The sequence below is a fragment of the Colletes latitarsis genome, chromosome 14 (genome assembly GCF_051014445.1).
Source record: "Colletes latitarsis isolate SP2378_abdomen chromosome 14, iyColLati1, whole genome shotgun sequence".
Lineage (NCBI taxonomy): Eukaryota > Metazoa > Arthropoda > Insecta > Hymenoptera > Colletidae > Colletes > Colletes latitarsis.
The window spans coordinates 22,389,596-22,395,595 of record NC_135147.1 but is presented as its reverse complement, the minus strand read 5'-3'; positions in this window follow the sequence as shown (position 1 = coordinate 22,395,595).

Sequence of the window (6,000 nt, the reverse complement as noted above, 5' to 3'; positions counted from 1 at the left end):
CTTCATTTGCAATACGCAACGGGCACATTCGAAACGACGCCTGGCACCGCCGTCGCGTTTCCCGTCATCGCGCACTCTTCGCTCTTTAGTACCCGAGAAGAAAAAGTTTCCCTATCCGCCCGGGGGGGTGGTTAGGTGCGAGGGATTCGTTTCGAGTGTCTCGTTCTTTTCTTTCATTATTTTTTGTTTGTTTGTTTTTACATATTACGCGTCGCGCGCGCACCGTCTTCCATTTTTGCTTCTCCTCGTCGGTGAGATAATATAGAAATATTGGACTAGAGCGATCCAACGTTTTCCTATCTCTTCCTCGTAACGCGAGCCCTCGCTCGCCTAATTTTAACTACACTTAGTTAATAGTACCGTAATATCATCTCAATATATATATCATTGTATTAGTTGTCATAATATATAGAAAATACATATAACAATTATTTAAATGACTCACAATCAATCATTTTGTTAGAATGTACATATATGTGTATACACACGCGCACGATATGTATACATATATAAATACACGCATACACACATGTATACACACATATATTTATATATTTATATTAATCGGTGTGTGTTAATTTTACATGATATTTTTTTTTTTTTTATACACTCGTCGTACAGAGGGAGGAAAAGGATGGCAAGGATTCTGTGACGGGGGTCGTTGGAATATTCTGAGGGGGGGGCGCAGGGAACAAATAGACCTCTCATACATTTACATTGTCTTTGTCGTACTATTATTTTTAAAGTGAAACCTCTCGGGACTTAGTCGATATCTTACAAACGTTTCTCATTTTTTTGCTTTTTGTCTATCTTGTACTGTTGTACGTATCCTCGCTTTAACGAACTATCGTTTCGTCGTATCGTTTCGGACCGGCACGGAGCAGATGGGGCGTTGTCTCCCGGTTTCGTCTCAACCCTTTAAAAACGTAATCGTTTAGTTTCTCACAAGCTCCGAACACCGGGCGCGTTTCACCCGTTCTCCCACTTCGTTTTCGTTTCCGACTTCCTCGTTAACGGGACATATAAACATTTATCGTGTATATTCAATATATTTATATATCTATATATATATGTATATCTGTATATATATATATAGAAGGTTCTTCTCTGCATTCTCTCGGGCGATCCTGCTCCCTAACTTTTACGTTGAGGTTTCCAACCACGGCCGCTTCGATCTCGGTTTTTTTTTTTGGCTGGCGAGCAACGTCGAACCGTTTTCGCGCGGTTCGCGGGAAAGGCGGTCGAACGGAGTCGAATGTCGACGATCTCTGTGCAATATTGTTCACGCGTAGATCGTAACGATCCGCCCGTAGAAACTGTACTCGGCGGGAACGTTCGATCGATGGGGGATAGACGAGGATCGAAGGACTACTTCGAGCACGGAAATTTTACAGGGGAACCGTAAAAAATGCTTTCAATCGATCGGAATCGGTCGTACGAAGCATCGTGATGTTTCGACGTTTTTCCCCGGGGGCTACGAAAGCTTGCGAAAGGACGAAAGGTCCTCCTTCGTACGGTCTCTAGTAATGCGTCGGTTAAAACCTTCCCAAAACATTATTTATAGTTTCTTTTTTTTTTTTCTCTCGCCTTATTATCCGTATTGAGCAGAAAGGTATTGCTGTGCGGTTGCTCGTCAAGAAAAATTCTGTCTTTTGATATGTCTCTTTCTCCCTCTGATTCTCTCTCACTCGATTCATCTATCTGTGCTCGATTCTTCGACCGTTCCTCGGAGCCTCCGCTTCGATCTTTCGAAACTCAACGGGTTGTTCCACGAGATCTCGCGATCCTAGCGATTCTCCGCCTATCGCGAATGTGTTTCCAAATATTTTGTACACCCTCGCTTCGAACGGTCGAGAACCACTGTTTTTTTTTTTTTTTGCAGGAAACACGTACGATAGGACTGGACATCGCGTCGCTAGATCTACGATTTTGCTCTCGAAGGGTCGTCGATAAAGTACGACAAGGCGACTAAAAACATCGATCCAAGTTTACAAACGTTCCTCTCTCGTCGTAAAAGTACAGATGGACAGCTTTGACATTTATGCTCGGTATGTACAACGGGTGATAGCGGATGAGTGTATAATTAATTTAACGCACCGGTTATCGTAAGAAAATACGTGTCCAGCCCTACGAGTAGTTCGATTAGCAGAGGAATTTCGATATTTTCCTTTTCTGTGCCGTTGAAATCACCAGAGACGAAGGTGTCCGGTCGCGAACGACCCCGGTTTGTCCAGATTGTTCGCGAAGCATAGCAGTGGTCGAATATTCTACGTTCCCATGCTCGAATGAAAGACTCGAAATTTTGATCTGCGGTTTTTGATTCCACTGACTCGCCACCGGTATTCAAAATTCATTTCAACGCTCCGTTTCACGATCAGCGAATACGAATCGGGCGTGTTTTCTGCCAGCTACGTTCGATCAACATCGTTCCTTAACCCTCTATCGCATAAATTATACCTCACCTTTCAGAAAAGAAATTCCTTCATGGGTTATAGAAGTTAATATTGAAATTGTACAATAAGCGTTCGAACCGGCAAAGTTTGTAAAACCTTCCTAATTTCACGAGGATTGTTTTTACCGAGTTTTCGATAGATTTATGCAATAAAGGGTTAACACTGTCGCTTACAACAACGCTTAAATAGTACACAAAAAGTTATTTACGGAACCATCGCCACAGCAGACGCCATTATCGCTGAACGTCCTAGGGACCGACGTTCGCTTCTAGATCAGTGTATTTTGATTTACAGCTTCAGCCACGGTTATTTCGTTTACTGCGTAATATAATACCGATTTCGATTATTATCGTAAATAGTAGCTAGCGCGCGAGGAATGCACTCGAGAGCCCGCGTCATCGATGATCAATGATAAAATCGGAACACACATCGAATGCAACAGGGCTGGCCGTTTTCTAATCGTATCTTCGGCCGTGTTTTGACGAATCGGTCGCCATTTTGATTGTCAATTTTGATTCTCCGATCGACGACTTCCGAGACTAGTGATAGGACCAATCCATTGACATTACCGATACGTATCAATTCTCAATCATTATGTTGAGACGTCTAACAGATATCTACATAACTTCTCATTAGTATTAGTTATACTCGTTGAGATATACTCGTTGAGATATACTCGTTGACATTTTTTGTAGAGTGAATTTTAGCACGAATCCCTTGTTTCGATTAAAGTTTCAGGGAACAATTACAGATTGAAACGATTGCTATAAAATTAAATACGAAATAGATGGAAATATACTATATTGAATAGTTATGTTTCTTCGTGTGTCGTTCAAATTTAAAAAATACAGCAAAAGCAACGACTAGAACTTCATTAGATTCCATCTCTACCCTACTAATTATGACGTTCGTGTGACCTATCGAACGTTACAATTTATTTATATATTTCTAATAGGTCGTGAATGCAATTATAAAATTTCGTGCAATTGATAGGTACCGATACAATCAGTCGCGTGTCTCGATAAGTCTCAAAATTGTTTAAGACGTTCCATACGGGGGCCATGAATATAATAATTTATTTCACGATGAAACGTAACTCCTACTTATCGCGTAATGCGACAGGTTGTACAATAACCACAAATCAATTATTATTTGAACGATAATTATACAACTTGTCGACGAACAAGTCAACAAGCCTGGAAAATCGTGTCGACGATAATTGTATGAATAAACGTGAAAAAAATTTGCACGAGAATTAATTGAAAATTGCGAAAAATTGTTACATCTGTTTATCGAAAGCGAACGTATCGAAACGCGTCCAAGTCCCATCGCTAGATCAACTCTCGAGGACAATTGTACGTTCCGCGCTGCACCTGTTCCTTAAAGTATTCTAAATCGCGTCTGGGGGCTGCCGCGGGATCCAGCGTGGATGTCAAGAGGGGTTCGGGGATCGAGGGATCGATCAGGGTTTGTTTCTTCACGCACTCCAAGACAACACATATAAAATTCAAATTCTTTATACAGAATATTATTGCATACTACACGTTCGCCATTTCGGGCCCGGGGGCACCTCATTTTCTCGCTCAGAAGCATCAAGCGTGCACGGGGACGCGTGAAAGAGGAACGAGAGGGTTGTCGGGGGCATCGTTCCGACGAATAGGAGGAGGGAACGACGCGTCCGCGCGTTTCGAGTCGCGATTCTTTTGATTCCAAGCGCTGTTTGATTACGGAGCTTCGATCGTTCGAGAGATCGGGGCCGATGATTTTGATTACGACGATTTTTGGCACGTGTATTTATTGTTAAGCGTTTCAGTCGGAGATTTTTACGGGCCAGCACCCTGTTAGCTTCTGTTGATTTTGTCCGTTTTGATTTCGACAGCTGTCTCGAGTGATCTAAAGAAAATCGCCTGAACGTAAAGTTCGACTCGTCGATCGCCATCGGTTCGCAATACAGGAGTAAGATCGCCACGCGATAGCTATTCGTGATCAGTTTACGTTGGATCGTTTAAAAAAATTCTAATCGCTAAATCCGAATTCACAGGACTTCTCGCGGATCCGTAAGTCTGCTCGGTTGATCGTTTCGATCAAATCGAAATCTGCACGCGAAGCGGCCGGTGACTATTCGTTAGTTACGTCGTTGCGTCCCTCTCTCACGTTTCATCCAGTTACTCGTGGTTACGATCAAGCCAGTGTCTGCAAGAGATTTTTTTTAAAGAGGAAGAAGAAAACTCTCCGCAAGATCAACGCAATACGAACGGATACGAGGATCGACGGCTTAATTGTTATCCGAGTCGTATGAATTTGGACATTCTCTGTCGATTTCTTAAACTTCCGAGTTCCCGTTTCGTCGTTCGCGCCTCGTATCCGCTTCTACACCGTCTAGAAGTGTTAAGAAAAGATCGCGTGAGGAGCTAAAATGTGATCCGGGGCGCAATATACTTGGGCACCTTACGAATTAATACTTTCCATACTTCATTCGTACACAGAGACAGGACACTCGCGTATTTAAGGACTAGCTAATAGAGGATTGTCTGCTTAAGGGATTTTCTCATCCGATTCAATGCATCCATGAGGCAGCGTGTCGACCCGTGATCGCGCCGTCCGAACGTTTCGTTCTGTAAACGAATTAATTATACCGGGCGTCATGAATGCAGAGCTCCCTCGGCCACGACACTTTTCCTATCTACCGAGATCTACTATGTACATCAATTCCTTTTAGACATAGCTAATGTTTCATTCTGTATAGTTAAAAGATACATTAAGTGTAAAATCGCCGGAAAGAAACGACGCGCGTATGTGTGTGTATGTGTGTGTGTGAGGGTGTATGTGTGTGTTGCTGCTTTATATACTTTTTTTTTTTTCTCCTTTTTCACGCTTTACAATTACACACGTCAGCGTACACGCATACACGAAGACACATTCGCATCCCCACTGTTCTACCACTTTTTGTTTTGCCACCTATCGCAACACCAAACGATTCCCGCTACAAATGAAAACGAACCCTTTCGCTACGGGGTTCGGGATCTGGGGCCCGGCAGGAGCGATCAATCTGTCGTTAATCGTTAACAACAATTCGATAATCGTCGAATTCGAGCCTTCACCTTTCCGCCTTTGTGGAAATTGTACGCGACACCTCGCTTCTGACCACTTTCGTAATCACTGCTGCACGGAGTTGTGAAAGATCGGCCTTTGAGAATCCGATTTTTCGTCTGTAAAATCTGTCTCTATAAATTATTAGCATTTTTTGAGAATTCTGGTCGCTAAATTTGAATTTCATTCGGGGGCAATCTTTCCAACCCGCCAGTGTAGACTGCGGATTTTACTTATGGTACCAGTAGTTGATACTTGGCGAACACAAGATTTTTAAAATAAGTTTACAACGGTCCGAGTCGTCTGTTAGGAACTAAATATTCCGCGGGGCTAGCTAACCTAAAGGTTTCCTTAAAAGTACCTAATCATATTTGACTACCTTCGTCGTTTTAAAAATATTGCTATCTCGTTTTTGTATTATCGTTTTAAAAGTGCGAACGTCGGTTCTTCGCATTTT